The 19,427-nt window shown below is 34.4% G+C and overlaps 2 pseudogenes; both read right to left on the bottom strand.

The window, feature by feature from the left end:
* Positions 1-309: 309 nt before the first annotated feature.
* Positions 310-2,226, bottom strand: LOC145666036 (NADH-ubiquinone oxidoreductase chain 5 pseudogene; annotated as a pseudogene).
* Positions 2,227-2,629: 403 nt separating this feature from the next.
* Positions 2,630-4,069, bottom strand: LOC145665750 (NADH-ubiquinone oxidoreductase chain 4 pseudogene; annotated as a pseudogene).
* Between the last annotated feature and the right edge of the window lie 15,358 nt (positions 4,070-19,427).

Consider the following 19,427-nt stretch of genomic DNA (forward strand, 5'->3'; position numbering starts at 1 on the left):
TTTGAGGCCGCTGCTTGATATTGACATTTCGTAGATGTAGTATGATTATTCCTTTACATTTCTATTTATTGATGAGGAGGTTAAGCCTATTTAATATATATAGTATATTTGACTTCCAATCAAAAGGATCATTAAATGAAATAGGCAATTAATACAGTTTTAACGATCGGCCTACTAACTATTATTATTTGCTTAATCGTTATAGCCATTTCAACTCTTCTTTCCAAGAAAGCTATTAACGACCGAGAAAAAAATTCTCCTTTTGAATGTGGGTTCGATCCCAAATCATCGGCCCGAATTCCCTTTTCCCTACGATTCTTCCTCATTGCCGTAATTTTCCTCATCTTCGACGTAGAAATTGCCCTTCTACTTCCAATAACAATTACTATTAACAACACTAACACATTATCCTGATCTCTGATTAGATTAACGTTCTTAGTAATCCTCCTAATAGGCCTTTATCATGAGTGAAATCAAGGGTCTTTAACATGAGCTGACTAATGAAACGGGATAATAGTTAAGTATAATATTTGGTTTGCATCCAAAAGGTGTTGTTATCAACTTATCTCATAAGTAGGAAGCAAACAATTGCACTCAGTTTCGACCTGAGCCCTTGGCCTCTTTAGCCCCTACTTGAAAAGCCAAAAAGAGGCATTTCACTGTTAATGATATCATTGGGTATTCCCACCCCAACTAAGGAGATGTGAATTAATCAAGAAGAAGCTGCTAACTTTTATCTTTAGCGGATTAGACCGTTAACATCTCTTAATATAAATAACCATACCCCCTTAGTATAAGTATTACATTACCTTTTCGAGGTAAAAAAGAGAGTACTCTCAGGGAGTATTATTTGGGGAATATAATTCTTCTTAGTATCTTCAATACTATGCTTTCAATATAAGCTACCCAAATATACAAATATAAAGAAGCAAAGGAAAATTGTAAAAAATAAAAAAAATAATAAATACATTTTAAATAGATTGTCCTGCGATTGTTGAATCAATATTGAACCGTCCTTAAAACTACTATATATGCCCTGAGCACCAAGACATTCTCTCCATCCTTGATCAATATTATTATAATATAGACCTCCTACATATAAAGGGAATTTAATAATATAATTTGTTGATAAGTAAGGTAAAAATCATATGCTTCCTATTATTGTAGAGCTAAAATAAAACTTCACACTCATTAAAGACTGCCCAATAGAATAATTTGATAATAAAACACCAACCCACAAGCCTACCACACTTACAAGTAATGCGCCCGTTTTTAAATATAAAGGTAAAATAACACAATTAACAGTAGGAAAAATTAATCAACTCAATGCTGCACCTCCCAAAATTGCCATCACTACTAATCCTAATATCCCCTTACACATAGTCCAGCCTTCATTATCACTAATAGAATGAATATTAGTACCCCCAAAACCCCTACCCGTTAAATAAAATCTTAAACGTACTGAATAACATACAGTTAGGCCCGTAGAAAAAAATAATAAGAAAAAGCTGACGACATTAATTAAAGACAATGAAGAAATCTCCAAAATTAAGTCCTTAGAATAAAACCCAGCTAAAAATGGCATTCCGCATAAAGCCAAGTTAGCTACATTTAAACAAGACAAAGTAAGGGGTATCTGACTTACAAGTGCCCCTATTCTACGAATGTCTTGTGTATCTCCTACACCGTGAATGATTGCTTCTGCGCATAAAAAAGTAACGCCTTAAATAAAGCATGTGTTAACAGATGAAAGAAAGCCAATACAGGAAATCCTATAGACAAAATTATTATTATAAGACCAAGCTGACTTAGCGTAGATAAAGCAATAATCTTCTTCAAATCATATTCATAATTAGCACCAATACCAGCTATAAATATTGTCAGCCCTGATAATAAAAGTAACACATTCCCCACATAAACACTTAATAAAACATCTCTAAAACGAATTAACAAGTAAACCCCAGCAGTCACAAGTGTAGAAGAATGTACCAATGCTGACACTGGTGTAGGAGCAGCTATTGCTGCCGGCAATCACGCAGAAAAAGGAATTTGTGCACTTTTCGTTATTGCTGCCAAAATAATTAAGCTAGAGATAATTACTATCTCATTATTATTTAAAACTCTATGCAAATAAAAGACATAATTTCAACTCCCATAATTCAATATTCAAGCAATAGCTAACAAAATTGCCACATCTCCAATACGATTAGAAAGGGCAGTTAACATGCCGGCATTATAAGACCGCACATTTTCATAATAAATAACTAGACAATATGACACTAGTCCTAGCCCATCTCATCCAAGAAGGATTCTAATTAAATTAGGAGAAACAATCAATAAAACTATCGAAAGAACAAATATTAATACAAGCATAATAAATCGATTAAGATATCGTTCAGATCCTATATATTGTCCACTATAATAAATTACCATTCTAGAAATATAAAGTACAAATCTTATAAATATAAATGATATTCAGTCAAATAGAAGAGTTATAATAATTTTATTTCTATTAAAAGAAATAACTTCTCACTCAATAAATACACTATATCTATTAATTAAAAAATTCAAGCCTATTAGAAATAAAAAACACTTATTCTACTTAAAAAGGCAAATCTAGTCACACAAATTGAAAAAGGTCAAACCATGGCCTAAGGGCAATAAACCTTCTTTAGTTCCACAAACTAAAATTTTATCCTAAACTACTCAAGCAACTACAGTCATAAAAATCTTGGGCCTGCAAAAAAGATCAATAAATTTAAAGGTAATCAATGTAACATCAATAATAAATATTCTCGTACACTTCCACCTCAACAAGAATATAAATTAGAATAAGGTATTCCGTGTTGAGTATATGAATATAAATACAATCTATAAGCAGCTCTAAAAAAAGATAGTAAAGCTAACCCTAATATACTCAATCAAGACCACCCAACAATTCTATTTAACAGACTAATTTCTCCTAATAAATTTAATGTTGGTGGCGCGGCCATATTAGCAATTCTTAGTAAAAGTCATCACAGCCCTAGGCTCGGCATAAAAGATAGTATTCCCCGATTGATTAACAATCTTCGACTCCCTAAACGTTCATAAGAAATATTTGCAAGGCAAAATAACCCTGAAGAGCATAGGCCGTGAGCAATTATTAATGTAAGAGCACCTCTAAATCCTCATAACCCCATCGTTAGTAATCCTATCAATACTAACCCTATGTGAGCAACAGAAGAATAAGCAATTAAAGACTTTACATCAACTTGTCGTAAGCACACTAATCTAACCGATCAAATACCCACAACTCTAATACCAAATCAAATTAAATTTATATTTACAGCTACATTTTCTATAAAATATAGAATGCGTAATAGGCCATACCCCCCCAACTTCAATAAAACCCCTGCTAAAATTATTGAACCACTCACAGGTGCCTCAATATGGGCCTTAGGTAACCAAAGGTGAACCAAAAATATAGGTATTTTAATTAAAAAAGCAACAACTAAAGCAAAATATCATATATAATAGTTAATTCCTAAATCTATCACACTTCTCATATTAATAATTAATAAGCTACCCTTAACATATTCTAAATAAAAAATTCCGATCAAAAGTGGCAGCGAAGCAAATAAAGTATAAAACAACAAGTATATACCTGCCTGCACTCGTTCAGGTTGATAACCTCAGCCTAAAATTAAAAATAATGTAGGAATTAATGAGCCTTCAAAAAAAAATAATAATAAAACATAAATAATCTAGAAGAAGAAAATCTCAAATAGAGTAACACAAGTAATAATAAAATTAAACTAATAAAACTAGTAGTATAAAATGAACTTCTTAATACACCTTCTCTAGCCATAATTATAAGAATAACAATTCAAATACTTAATAAAATCAACGAATATGTCAAACTATCTCTTCACAAATAATAGCCCACCTCCCAAGGAACCAGCCCTATACTATTTCTTATTATAAATAAAAAACAAACTCCAATAAGATAAAACTGAACAACTCATCATAATTTAAAATTAAAGCCCAAAGGTATTAAAAATAATATAAACAGTAAATACTTTAGCATCGCAATACAACTAAAGAATTCAAGTAATCACCTCCATGAGTTCGAACAATAGACACTAAAATTGATAAACCCAAACTACCTTCACAAACACTAAAAGTTAAAAATAATAAACAAAAATAGTTTTCAACATATAAGCTACCCAAAGAATAGGACAAAAGTAAAAAACTTATCAACACAATAAATTCAAGTCTTAACAAAACTATTAGTAAATGCTTACGTTGAATAACAAAACAAGCTATTCCTAAAATAACCAGAAAACAAGAAAACAAAATAAATAATATTTTCATAAGCTTTTATAGTTTAATTAAAACGTTGGTCTTGTAAACCATTAATGAATAGAATTCTAAAAGCATCAAGAGAAAGTATAAACTTATCTTTAGTCCCCAAAACTAATATTTTAATAAACTACCTCTTGAAATTAAAATAACCTGAATATTACTTATAATTTTAGTAGTTTTAAGATTTGTTCTAATTCAAATATCTCACCCCCTATCAATAGGGTTAATACTCATTATTAACACTATTATCACTTGCTTAATTATTTCGACTATAAGAGAATCTCCTTGATTTTCCTATATTCTCTTCTTAGTTTTTCTGGGGGTATATTAGTTCTATTTATTTATGTTACAAGACTAGCATCAAATGAAATATTTACTCTAACACCTAATCTTTTCCTCCTAATTTTCCTAGTTCCATTGTTCCTAATTTTTATAATAATTATCGACCCCCTTATACTACCAAACATAATTTCATTACCAGACCCACACCAGTACACAACTAATTATCAAGAAATCCCTGGTATAAAATTTTATATAACATCAATCTTAATAAATACTATTATATTAGCAACATACTTATTTATTACATTAATTGCAGTAGTAAAGATCACTTCAATATATCAAGGCCCTCTCCGGCCTTCTAAGTCATATGTCAACACCAATTCGCTTACATCATCCTCTTTTTAAAATTGCTAATAACGCCTTAGTAGACCTGCCAGCTCCTATTAACATCTCATATTGATGAAATTTCGGCTCTCTTCTCGGCTTATGCTTAATTATTCAAATTGCTACAGGTCTATTTCTAGCAATACATTATGTATCAAGCATTGAATTAGCCTTCAACAGAGTAATTCACATTTGCCGAGATGTAAATTTTGGGTGGCTTTTACGCACTCTACACGCCAACGGGGCATCATTTTTCTTCATTTGCCTTTACTTACACGTCGGCCGAGGAATATATTACGGCTCTTATCTTTATCTTCACACTTGAAGAGTAGGAGTTGCTATTCTACTTTTAGTGATGGCAACTGCTTTCGTAGGCTACGTCCTGCCTTGAGGTCAAATATCTTTCTGAGGTGCTACAGTCATCACAAATCTATTATCAGCTGTTCCCTATCTAGGAACAATATTAGTACAATGAATCTGGGGGGGCTTTGCTGTAGATAATGCCACCTTAAACCGATTCTTTGCTTTCCATTTTCTCTTACCCTTCATCGTAGCCGCCATATCAATAGTGCATCTCCTATTCCTCCACCAAACAGGATCTAACAACCCCCTCGGCCTTAATAGAAACCAAGATAAAATCCCCTTCCACCCTTATTTTTCAATCAAGGACACTATTGGATTTCTAATAATAATAACAGCTTTAATATTACTCACCCTCTGAAATCCCTATATACTAGGAGATCCTGAAAACTTCACTCCAGCCAATCCTCTAGTTACACCAGTACATATTCAACCAGAACGATACTTCTTATTTGCTTACGCTATTCTTCGTTCCATTCCTAATAAACTCGGAGGAGTTATTGCTTTAGTAATATCAATCCTCATTTTAATAATCATACCATTTTTCCATACTAGAAAAATACGAGGCCTACAATTCTACCCTATTAATCAAATTATATTCTGAATTATAGTTAGCACGGTAATTCTTTTAACTTGAATTGGAGCTCGACCAGTAGAAGATCCTTATATTCTAACAGGCCAAATTCTTACAGTTATTTACTTCGCTTATTTCCTATTTGTCCCTTATCTCTCCTCCTTATGAGATTTCCTGCTAAATAAAAATTAGTTCTTTGGCTGAGAATAAGCATATGTTTTGAAAACATACAACAGAGCAAAGCTCTAAGAACTTATCCTCAATTTAATACACTTAAATTAAAAGAGAAATAAAAAGAAGCTTCATGCCCCCTAAAAATAAAAGATAATTAAGAGATAAAGGTAAAAAACATTTTCAAGAAAGATATATTAATTTATCATATCGAAATCGAGGCAATGTTCCTCGTACTCAAATAAATCCAAAAGAAATAAACACTACCTTACAAAAAAACAAAACAGAAAAAATATCATGCCCTAGAAACAAAATACTAAATAAAGTTCTCATAAACAAAATACTAGCATACTCGGCCATAAAAATAAGAGCAAATCCTCCCGCTCTATACTCAATATTAAATCCAGAAACAAGTTCTGACTCCCCTTCCGCGAAATCAAAAGGAGTTCGGTTAGTTTCAGCTAAACAAGAAGCAAATCAAACTAATGCTAGAGGAAACGTAATTCATAAAAATGATAATTCTTCCTGGTAATAACCAAAATTTAACAATCCATATCTCTCACCTAAAAATACGAAAGATAACAAAATTAATGCCAGACTAACCTCATAAGAAATAGTCTGCGCCACCGCCCGAAGGCCTCCTAGGAAAGAGTATGAAGAATTAGAAGATCAGCCAGCAATTATTACAGTATACACGTCCATACTTGTACAGCATAAAAAAATAACAAACCCAAAGAAAAAGTCAACATAACACTCAAATAAGGAATTCTTAATAATACCAACAAAGATAAAAATAAACTAAAAACAGGAGCTAGATAGTAAGGATAGTAATTAGACATAGTAGGAAAAACTTGCTCCTTAGTAAATAACTTAATCGCATCCGCAAAAGGCTGAGGTAAACCACAAATACCTACCTTATTAGGTCCCCGGCGGATTTGAATATATCCTAAAACCTTCCGTTCTAACAAAGTCAAAAATGCAACCCCGATCAAAACACAAATAATCAAAATCAAGTAAGAAACCACACCTATAACATAATCATAATACACTATTACCTGGTCTCCCCTTCATCCATTCTTAGATCCTAAATCTAATGCACTTATCTGCCAAAGTAATTGTCTATTATTTTCATTCCCCAACAATAAATGTTACTAGTACTTGGTCCTTTCGTACTAAAGTACTATTTTTAAATAAAGGATAGAAACCGATCTGGCTCACGCCGATCTGAACTCAGATCATGTAAGATTTTAAAGGTCGAACAGACCTATATACTAAGCTTCTGCACCTAGACAAAATCTTAATCCAACATCGAGGTCGCAATCTCTCTTGTCGATATGAACTCTCAAAAAAAATTACGTTGTTATCCCTGAGGTAACTTAGTCTATTAATCATTAATAAAGGATCATAAAAATACTTAAAAGTAATTATATTAAGAAGAGTTTATTTTATCTTCTCGTCGCCCCAACGCAATAATCAAATAGCAAATTTATTCATTAGCAAATACAAAAATTACTACTTAAACATAAAGATCTACAGGGTCTTATCGTCCTCTTAAATCATTTAAGCCTTTTATATTACTTACCTTTGAACTCTGAGTAGTGACGGTTCTGTGATGTAGCGGAAAACTGAAAAAATTACTTCAGACTGTCAAAGACACTCTTTATCTAATAGACGCCATAATCCGCAAGTTACAAATTCCATATGAAGGTGGCAGCTGCATCCATAGGTCGCTCTTTTATGACAGCAGCAACAGCTCATTATGTTAATTAATGGAGTTATATGCAGTTCGTCGACCAGTCCCTGCTGCCAACCAGCCCCGGTCTCCCCTATATAACTCTTTTTTAAAAAATAAACAAAACGTGTCCTGGCATTTTTATATTGTCTTATGAGCGGGGGCCTGGCATTTTCTATATATTGGAAATTGGTAGTGGGTTGATTATTAAAAATAATCGAAAGCGATTGATATTAGTCGAGAAACAAATTGAGGAAAAGGAATGAAAACTACAGTTCTTCTCATTTTATACCCACTGTTTTCTATTATAATAATAGCTGAAGCTGTTGTTTAATATATGGAGCGTTCAGAACATAAGGCAATCAAGCCATAAAGTTGTGAGAAAATGGATATAACATTTATATTCCAAGTTTAATTACATGAGCATTTAAAATGAGTACGGCATGTTTAATCAATGGAAAGCTAGTTTTTCTCTTTTTACGTCGGTCGACTTTATCTTGATTTGAGACTTTCAAATTTCATTCTATTTTCTATTGAAATGTATCTGTAAGCCAACAAAGAAATAATTATATATGATAAATTTAAATTCATCTTAATTTGGAAGATGAGAAACATTTTACCAGTGTATATCGTATCCAACGGTATTGTACGAGTAACAGAGCGGTGCTTGAGCGATTGACGGTAGGAATTCAAACTCCGATAAGTAATAATTTCACAGTCTTGTTTTATTACAAGTGTAACCTCTTTAGTCAGTGGAGAGAAGGACGTGGATCATTGGTCAGAGTTAATGACAATGGGTTTTGGTGAATCGGAGTTGGTCACAATGGTTCAGAGTAGTTCATAGTTGGTAGTGGATCAGAGTGGGTCAATTGGTCATTTGGGTGGTGGATGATAATGGGTCACGGTGAGTCGTAGATCAAATTTTCATTGACCTGCACCATCTCTGGTTAAAATTGTACTGAAAAGAAGAGGCACCGAAGGTGCTCAAATTTTTCACATAGATAGTACCCCACCAAAAGCAATGAATCTGAAACGGTTCACGGTACCACCTCCTAGAACTCGAGATATACGGCTAAATTAAGACCTCAATGATTTATCTTTAAACAAGCAAGCTTATTATCATCATTTCCGTGAGGAAGTAAGAACATGTGGCTAAAAATCGTAACGTTGATGGTTCGCGCCTACCCCGGGGTACTTGTTTTAGTGCTTTCTTGACTCACCTAAATATAAACAAATCAAGCATATAGGCAGTTTAACGTATTTTGGGGATGTTGATTCGTGGTTCGTTGGCGCTCCGTCGCGTCTAGGCTGCTGAGTTATAATTTTCAAAACGGAAATAGAGCAATCGTAGATCATCGCAGTGGTAGGTAATACAAGTGCAGTGGTAAGATAGGTGCTTACCTCTTCTGATATCCGCTTCACAGTTCACATTTCTAGAGTGATCACGGAGCTTTCAATGAAGGATTTATTACCATCTTGAACACTCGCTATTTTGCACAAGTTTGCATAAAGACTCGAGACTTACAATTTTTTTAAAATTTTAGCAATACTTTTAAATGATATACTACTTGATTCCCCTTGCCATTTTCAAATTTTGAGTTGCACCCCTCGTGATATACTCCAGGGGATCTTAGGGCAAATCTTTTACCTTGACACGGGGTACCTTTGAAATTATAAAATACGTGTTTTCCGATTTTGATATGTTTTAACGTTTCAGATTTTTTGGAGTGCCAACGGGCTTAGGAAATTTATTAATCCATTTTCACATTACCTATCATCTCGAAAATTATGTGAATGTCTCGTCTCGTGACACTCTACTTAATGAAATGCATTATAGAACTTTTCTTTCTATCTATTTGTTTCATATACTTCCCTAGTAAATGGTTAATTTAACTCTGTAAGCATTTCTTCAGATAAAAGCTCTATAACGCATTTAATTAAGTAGTGATATTTCGAGTCAAGACAGTCATATAATTTTCGAAACGAGGCAGCATTTTCACGAAACGAGACAAGCAGAAATTTTAAACTGCCTCGTCTGGTCCCGTGGCAACACTTGTGATTCCACGAGACAAAATATTTCTCGTGTATTGTCTCGATAAATATATACAAACATAAATAACAAGACTTCGAAGCGAGACAGTTGTATAATTTTCTAGACGAAACGGCATTTGAACCAGACAAGACGAAACAGCCTACAATCTCGTCATGTAGTCACACTATTAAATTAGATTATTTTGTCCTAGTAACCTTTATATATCAGTAACCGTCGAAAACGTTTAATTAAACGAACAAGTAGTTAATTCCTGATACATATCGCATTCCAAACACTTTCAATTTAGTTATTCACCAACAATTTTAGAAATGTTGCGACTAAGGTGGGGACGGAAGTATTTTCTTTTAATTCCATGATTGCCAGCAGCGAAAGGTATGAAATTTAGTATATAGTTTATATGAAGAAATTAACAAATATATTTCTAACCTACAAAATGAAGTTCTTAAGAGTGTAAACCAAAATATAAAAAAGTAACAGCAATTGTCCACATTCTACTTGAGTCGAATGTATTACAAACGTTCCTAGCTAGCAATGGAAACTGTTCAAAGTTTTCAAAAACTCCTTTGGTTCAAGACTGGCATCATAAAACAACCATCTGTAGAGTTTTACCTATGAATTCTGTTATCTCCGATACTTCAGCTAGTTTTGCGTTTGTCAATGAACATATCGTAAGGCGTAGAAAATTGTACCATTAAATAAAGAAAACGAAGTTTTTACTTTAACGGGACTCGAACCTCCCTCCGTGAGACTACAAGCATAACGCATTAAACACCTGCGCTATTTTGCTCATCTACTAACATTTCACACAAACCGTGAAGTATTGAACAGTTCTTTCAATTACCTTGTGAAAAATCATTGATAATACGAGTAATTTATTATCGTTGCTGTCAATACTTTGATTGAACGGGAAATGTATTGATACACAATGAAATTTCACAACGAGTAAATAATGCTTTCGTGTTTTAATTGTTATTTCTTTCTTTTCAATATCTATTTCCGTTCTTTTCCCAAAACGGTCTTTTTCGCAAATTTGGAATATTGCAAGTAAAAGAAAATCATATAATAAGAAGTCTCATATTTGAAAATAAATCCGACTTAAACTGCCTGACACTACATATAAGTCTCAACAGAACTTATGGAATGCTTAGAATATTGTTGCTAAAAAAAAACAATGAGCTTTGCGTGGACTCGAACGCGAGAACTTATACGTAGAGTTCCAATACGCTAACCACTCATCTAAGAAACCTAAGGAAAAGCATTCCTTAGTTTAAATTTATAACCGAGAGACACTATTATGTTCAGATCTAATTCTATCTCTCTTATGTTTAAAAAACATCACCTTTCGGACATTTTTGAATATTAGTTATGCTTTATATATGATTATTTGGCAGTTGCTTTTAGCAGATGTTTCTTCCAAATAAAACTTAACTAACACAATAGTAACCCTTGCTTTGTTTACTGTTTTTTTAGAAGGGGAAGAACTTATGACTCTTGGATATCTCTTGGCAACTTAAGAATTGCATCCCACCTCCTGGGACAGGGGTGACCATTCCTCCAACCGATTGGGCGAAATTTCTCCCACATTTATCATTCTTCTCCTCCTCACCAGAAAAAGAGTGCCTAAATTGTTAGCGAGATTTCTCCTCTCCTCTTATGAATTACACACTGATTTGCGTGTTACAAACATAGGAGAATGCACCACTTGGAAGCAAGTTCGTAGCCAGGATTTGATTTCGGGGGTCGCTGGCTAAACATTCATTTGGGGGGAGTCGAGGGTCCAACCCCAGAAAAATTTTCGAGTAAAACCGCAATCGTAGGGTAAAGTCATACCTAAGAGGCCTCGCGATCGAGCTCGAGGTTTAAGTAGTGGTCGCTACCTCGATGTCTAGGTCTAGATGGATGAAAAGCGCACATAGAGAGGAGGTTGCACCCTCTCTGTAAAGTGCTAAGTTTGAGGAGAAACATTACAGTAACGCGTCTGAAATTATTGCACAAAAATTACTGCAAAACAACATTTTAAAATTGAAAGGTTTAAGCAGTTTATAAAGAGGGAAGGAAGCTAGACGAGACATGAGAAATACTAAAGTCTCGTCTCCTGTTTCGAAAAATATTTGAGTCTCTTCTCTTGTCCATCTCTATAAATAAAACAAAATCTTTTACATTTTTTATATTTTCGTTCAGCACTCAGGCGAGAAATCATTTCTCAGTATTTTTTAAAATGTATGTCTTGAGGTTTAAATTTGGAGGCGGTATTAACTTCAGCATATGAAGTTTCGTCACTGCAATTACATTATCCGTCATTTCCTCCTTATAGATATATGCCTGTCATTACAGATATTTCTTTACCTTATATCAGCAACGAATTTAGAAGAAGCCCTTTTTTATTAATCTCGGAGTGGAGTTTATCGGCATAGAAATAATTAACAGTATTTTTTTTCTTTAGAAATTCCACAATATACGGACTTCAGCCCGAAAGCCCTCCCTGTAACAGCCGCTGCTTTGTATAATAATAAGCTACAGTAAAATTCTCAAATAAATATGAATAACTTATCTGACATTCTCATTTCAGTGCTAGTTTCTTCCCTTCTATATCTAAACATGTCTATTACGATGTTGTTTGTGTTTCTTATCCCATATTGCTGGAATATACCACACTAGTTCAATTAATGTATTTCATAATCAAATTTAATAGTGCAGCCAAACCTCTCGAGCATAGGCATATAGAATCCTCTGCAGACGAAATTCTAAACAAATGAAGACCTTATTCTGTGCAGTGCTTCAGGGAGAACTAAAGAGAACACGAGACACAGTGATGCTTCTGCTTAATATCGATGTAGAAATAAACTCGGTTGTTTATCAACGCGACCAGTAATTCACCCTCACGGTCGACCTCTAGCTCGTCGCCATGTAGAGTACTGTACATGTACTAATTTGAATCCATGTATTTGTGCCAGTATCGACGGTGCGACCGCGACTTAAAACTCGACCTCGATCGCGAGGTCTCTTCGGTATGTTGCAGCCCATAGACCTTATTTTAACAATTATAAATGTCGGAGGTTCCCGACCTCTTGCCTTCGCCACTGCTTGGTAGTGTCCATTGTTCCGAAACATCATCAGTCTCTGTTGACTTCCGCCATAATTTTATTCCTTCAAGCCAAAGAAAATGCATTCGTTCTCCTTAGCATTTGGAGTTCTTAAAGGTAAAATTATGGTATGATTAAAAGCGGGATTTGGCCAATCTAAATGTAAATTTTTCTCCCCTCCTCCGCAAAACAAATCTCATGGTCGCAACCTGCTCCCTAATCCCCGAGTGTATGCTCTCCCCTGTTCCAAATAGAAAAATTGAATTTGGATTTTTTCTGCAAGACTATTCACGAGATATAGAATTTCATATCCAGTATTTCTGTTTACTTGGTACTGGAATTGATAGAATTGGAAGTAATTATTTTGTGTAGGTATAATTTTGTAGAACTGCCATGGATAAATATTTTGTATCGCTAAAAATGTATGAAACTTCTTAGGAAAGCTTCCAGAAGGGTTGAAAATACTCTTCTCAGGCTGGGACAACAGTTATTAAGTTAGTGCCAGAGAAAGAAAAATCAGAGACGGGGATTTTCCTTAGCTTTCGTGCTTACAAATAAAAAGTTTTGTAATAACAAACGTTCTGTCTGACATATGACTGCATCTCGTTCTGTGGGGCTGCATGGATGAGTTAGTAGTGTCATTGCTAGATAATCGTGAATTTCATAGTTCGAACCCTGTCCAGGCCTGTTCATTTTTTTCATTATTTGTTTCCCATACTTTAAGATATTTCTCCCTCTCCGTAATCATCTGATGCTCTCAACTGAGTTCTCCACTTGAATTCAAGAATTGGTAGTGGGATGCTCTCAAGTTCGGGTGAGCTATTACATATCTACTTACAAAATCAAAATTTTCGACAAAATATAGATCCTATAAGATCATTTTATCTAAAATCCGAAATTTGTGCATGTGACAGTACCTCTCTTTCATCATATTTGCATTTTTCGTTTCCAATGTCATCAACTATGACATAAGATGACTTTGGAGCAAAACTTCAAATCATAAAAGTGCTATACCAATGGGCTCACCCTCACTAAGCATTTGATTAAAAGTAAATTTTTTCATACTAAAGGAGGGGGCATTCGTTCTTCCAACCCCCCTGAAGCGACATAATATTTATTCAGGTTCTGCAAAGTCATTTCAGATCAAACTACTGAGAGAGTGTCCATTCCAACAGCAACAGGATTGGGCTTTCATTTGTTGTTGCTCTTTATCTTCACGAATAGGAAGAATATCAAGTAGTATATTTGGCATAAGAACTACACGTCTAAGATTCATCTTATTTTGGAGAAATTATGCTGTAGACGGCAGTGGGAATTTCGTTCAAGTTTATGGGAATTTTCAGTGCCTGACGATTATGCCACCCGCCTACCTTTACGGCTAATTTGGTTGCATAATTTTCTGCAAATGCTTGGGACTCAGCTGGTGGAGCACTTTAGCTGTAAATCTCCATATGGCTGTACCATCCAGATGTGTCCCTCACTGTAAGAAGTTTCAACTGCCACCGTAAGATAGAACATCTAACTGTATTTTGTCTATAATGTTGGCGGGTAACATCAGTTCTATTACCGGGAGGATTCGTTGTTGTAGCAACATGGAAAGCAGTAACTGTAAAGACCGTCAAATTTTCAAAGGTATCACCCACAAGAATTTCCGTCAAAGCTAAGTCAGTTTCGTAGAATACTACTGTTTGTAATGAGACTTTAATTCAATAGTTGAAATTGAAATGTGAAACGTTTTAAAGCCCTAAAAAAATGTAAAACTGGAAGAAGGCCGTTTTAGCCTCTAATCGGGGTTACTTTGCACACGTCAAACACTCCTCTTAAATAGGAAATTATTACTACTGGAACCTCGTGCGTTCTAAGTTTAGGTAAATTCCTATTTAGGTAGATGCTGAATGAATTTCTTGTTGGAAAATAAATTGTGAACAGTGGCGTATCAAGAAGAGTAGTTTGAGAGAGGCTTCACCCACAAAAGCCTTTTTTATTTATTTTTTTAATTTTTTTGGAGAGAACTAGACTTTTGGAAAGGGTTGCAGCTTATACGCATAGGAATGATTAGCATTAGATTTTTCGAAAAAGTAATCACACAATTTGGGAGGAATTCAGCCTGAAAGTTTTAAACCCCGTAAATCTTCCACTCGTTACGGCTGGGATGATATTCTTGGGCATAAAGAATAACTCAGGCAAATCAGTTCACGGGATTTTTTTCCTGTTCCTGAGTTGGTATTTGTGTGGGACATATGCTGAACTACTTGTATTAGAATGTAGTTCCTGTGCCGGTATCAGTAAATACGTAATTTCCTTCACAAATATTTGCAAATCATACTAAGTATCGATACTAGTACAGTCATTCTAATATCAATATTTGTAAACTGTTTGCAGTTTTCTGTAGAAAGTAAAATGTACAAATACTGAAGGAAAAACATTGCACAGAAACGTTATATTTGTATATTAACATCCTTTTCGGTATGTTGTGCAAAATAACCCCAAAAGTTTATATTTCAATAAGTATGGTCTTACTAAATGTTACTAATCAACTTGTATGGATGTTTTCAACACATATCTATCTATCATATGTTTAAAATACAGTGTTCTAAATCATAGGTTTCTAAGTTACATGCGATTTTTTTTAAATTCCTTCTATCGTGCGCAAAGTAATCCCGTCTTACGGTACTTATTTTTTTTGGGGGGGGGGAGATTCGAATCCTCACTATCCGTTACGATACTATTATAATGAAAGCAATACGATAACATTCAAGTTTGGGTTAAAGCCTAACTATATACCAAAATACATATCATTTGACTACAATTTGGCCGTAATGATTAGGCACACATAGTTACATTCATTTTTCATATAGTAATTTATATATTACAGTGATTCAAAAATGTACTTTTTCTGTAGTTATCTCCTCTAAAATCTCACAGGATGTGTTTCTCTAAAGCCAAGTAGCAGTATAAGTATTATTGCTATTATTACAATTACAAATATCAATATCCAAAGATGCCTCATGTTCCTTTTTCACTTAGAAATATCCATCTCAAATAAGTAAACAGAAACAAATGAAAAAGGAAAATGGAGGTCTTGAAAGTGAAACGTAGACAAATTCACCAGCGCTGAGAAGGATATTTTTAAATCAGGTCGCCCGGAGTCATAGGAGCTAAATATGTGGTTCTGGTTGATTGGAATTATCAGTTTCTCGCCACGTAGCATATACAAGTACAGCAGAAATCAAGTGACTGTTACAGGCAGTCTTCGTGTCCGAGTGTACTAGTGCAATGAGCTAGTATTTATAACAATTTTTGAATGGGTTCAAACCCGGGCCAAGGATTTTTTTTTGTATTTTTATTATAAAATAATACTTACAAAAGTGATATAGTTACGTTACGTGTGCAGGTTTGCTATACGATTCCGTCGTCGTCGTAGTAGTAGCAGTAGTAGTAGGAGGAGGAGGGGGAAGAGGAGGAACGGGCTAGAAGACATTTGTTCCACCTCCCATGATATAAATTTAACCCCAACAACTTCTTCAATTCCAACGAAGTGACAATTTTCCTTATACACCAGAAGGTTTGGACTAGAACCACATTCAACAACAGAGGTTTGGACTAGAACCGCAATCAACAACAGAGGTTTGGAACTGCCATGAATATGTTAGGGGGAACAAGTGATTAAATATTCTCTTACACATATCTTAATTGTGCTTTGTATGTTGAGGTCTAGGGGAGCCACAAAAAGTTTAGGTGCGGCTGCCCCCCTAGCCCAACTCTGGTTGAAAGCTTGGATTGGACAACCGCAAACTGCAATCAATCAGAAACGTGTTTTTAGTTTCCATGGCTAGGGTCTAGTTTTAAAAGAAATATGCTGTTCAGAAGATGCTGCGTACAATGCTGTGAGCAAATTAGGTCGGTGGGTGCTGGGTCGCAGGGGGTCATTCATGGTGACTGGTGGGTTGCAGTGGGTCATGGTGGGTGGCGGATCACAGTGGCTCACATGCTGTTGACCCACGACCCGCTGACACTTAGGAAACTCAACCCACTTGACACACTGACGCACCGCCTCACTAACCCAATCTAACTCTGATTGGCACTTTTCAGAATACCGGTATATATTTTGGAAATGTTCCAAACGATATGTAATTGCTTCGTTTTAGGTTAAGGTATTATATTATGAGCCTGCTGTTTCACTTTTAAATGGAATTACGATTCTCCGTTTTTTCTACATATTTTTTTTTTGTGAAAACACGTTAATGAGCAATAATATGAAACTCTTTTTCGATTAACAGGTTTGGGTTAACAGCTTAAAAATGAAATCTACATTTAATGTCCCACGATTATGACAGTTAGGCTGAGGAAGACTATGGTTAAAGAAAGTGAATAATGATGGACGAATTGATGGAATGATAAAGTGGAAGTGTCCCGAGAAAACTCACGAGCACGATGTTGTCCGCCTCAAGTTTTCTTGCCTTGTGAACGAACCAGGCACACTACCCATCAGATCGTTCAGTTGGCGGGGTCTCATTTCGATTCCCGGTGGGACAGCCATTGTAATATTAAATGTCCTCGAAGTATTTATCTTCGTGTCCCTATCATTCAAGGTTACCGGAAATAAATATAAGACGAGAATAACCGAATATAATAGACATAAGTTACTGAGATACTTTCGGTCCTTTTTTAAAATTTAAACTTGAATTCTCTGGACTATAGTATTTTATCATGACCGAAATCAGTATTTTATCATGACCGAAATCAGTATTTTATCGTTAATAAAATATTGGAACCCTAAACGTTAGCAATTTGTTATATACACGAGTGTTTCTTGACTCTTACTTAAAAAAGCAACCTTAGGGTAGTAGTTTGAGTATTCGTTTCGTGAGTTAGGGGCCCGCGGTTCGAGTACTTTCTAGGAAATTCAGAAAAAATTATAATTAACAAAGTTGATATTTCTGATGTATAATAACATGGAAAATAGTCAATTTCCCTCGTTCTCACAACTTACAGTGGTAACGAGTTGCTTCGCAGGGGAAAGCTAACAACGACGTCCCACTCTACACTCTCGATTCCTACTTTTTGAAAACTTCGCGTGTTTCGCAAACAATTCATGAACACAAAACGGTCATCCTTAAGGCCTAGTATGAGTCATAAATTTGTCTGAAACGTCATTGTGGAATTTTTTCTAAGTTCTTCCCCTCTTACTAGAAATAATAATAATAATATTTTCGTTCGTCATTTTTAACAAAAATTGGTAAATAGGGACTAATTTTTTCTATATTTGTTTGTATATTTTGTTAAAGTAACAATATAGCCCATACATAATCCATCATCTTTTACCGAAAGAAAGGGTGTTAGTATGGATCGTGATGAAGACAAATCCTACTTAGTTTCTAAAGCTTCGATTTTCATATTGTCCAGTAGCTGGCATCTTCCTTTCCCCCCTCTTTTCCTTCCAAAGTATCTCTTATAAGGCAATTCATCCTTATAAAGGGCCAAAACGTTTCTTTTCATTTTTCGTAATTTCACTATGCTTATTTCCATTGGAATAGGACGTAATATTGAGGGCTCAAATATTTCGTAATAATAATAATAATAATAATAATAATAATAATAATAATAATAATAATAATAATAATAATAATGGACAATAGTGGAATTAAAGGTTTTAAACTAATAATAAACTAACTTGTAGAATATGCAGATGTAATTATAAAAGCTTTGTAAAAAAAGTATATACACAGACGATAATTCAGTGAAGTGTGAAATACAAGTAACAAAATAACATACAAGATTCAGTCTACAGAGCAATTGTTATTTGAATAGTGGCATACAGTATTTCGAGGATCGAAATAAGAAGATAAATATTGACGATACTTTTCGCCTGGTCTCGATTCTCATCTCCAAAGCGAGACGATAATTTGATTTACCCTTGTCCCGTCTAGCATTTAAAATGTTGTCTCATCTCGATTTTGTTTGGTTTGTTTTCGAATCGAGACGAGAAATTCTTCTTCTAATGCGCAACATTAAAGAAACGAAATATTTTTGCCTAATATCACGTTTCTGCTTGTAATTGTATGAACTGAGTGAGTGTAATTGTATGATAATAGGTTTCAAATTTTAATCTTCTACGAGATTATTATTATTATTATTATTACTATTATTATTCCTGTAGATTTGATAGTTCAAGTATTTTAACATCCGAATATTCAAATATCTGAATATAATAAAACATGTGTCATCGCCGATCAAACATGATCAAAATTCTTTAAATAAAAAAAATTGCCCGACGTGGATTCGATCCAAGAACCAAGCCCCTTGACCACTGAACGACGATCTCTACGCTGTAAATGATTCGTCTTTAATCTTGTTACGTAGTCTTCTTTTCCCCCGCTTACAAAGTTATTTGTCATTTTTCTTCGTTTCAAAAGTTCTTTCGTATTCCATTTATGATGA

The sequence above is a fragment of the Thermobia domestica genome, chromosome 12, assembly GCF_964235325.1.
Source record: "Thermobia domestica chromosome 12, izTheDome1.hap1.1, whole genome shotgun sequence".
NCBI classification, from domain to species: domain Eukaryota; kingdom Metazoa; phylum Arthropoda; class Insecta; order Zygentoma; family Lepismatidae; genus Thermobia; species Thermobia domestica.